Below are 359 nucleotides of genomic sequence, written 5' to 3' on the forward strand. Positions count from 1 at the left end.
TGGGGTCTCCACGGACCAAAGCAGCAGCGCCCAAATCAGGACCCTTGGGTCCCATCCATGCCTCAGGAGCTTTGCGGTGGTCTTTGGTCGTCCGGACCCAATCCTTTGCCCATGGATGTGCCCCAGGGATTGCTTTGGTGTCTCCATGCATCCCGGGGATTGCTTTGGTGTCTCCATGCGCCCCAGGGATTGCTTTGGTGTCTCCATGCCAAACAGCAGCCAACCAGCACCGTCCTGGGAGCATCCTGGATGCGCCCCAGGGATTGCTTTGGTGTCTCCATGCACCCCGGGGATTGCTTTGGTGTCTCCGTGCCAAACAGCAGCCAACCAGCACCATCCTGGGAGCATCCTGGATGCAC

The sequence above is a fragment of the Egretta garzetta genome, unplaced genomic scaffold, assembly GCF_000687185.1.
Source record: "Egretta garzetta isolate BGI_Z169 unplaced genomic scaffold, ASM68718v1 scaffold1267, whole genome shotgun sequence".
Lineage (NCBI taxonomy): Eukaryota > Metazoa > Chordata > Aves > Pelecaniformes > Ardeidae > Egretta > Egretta garzetta.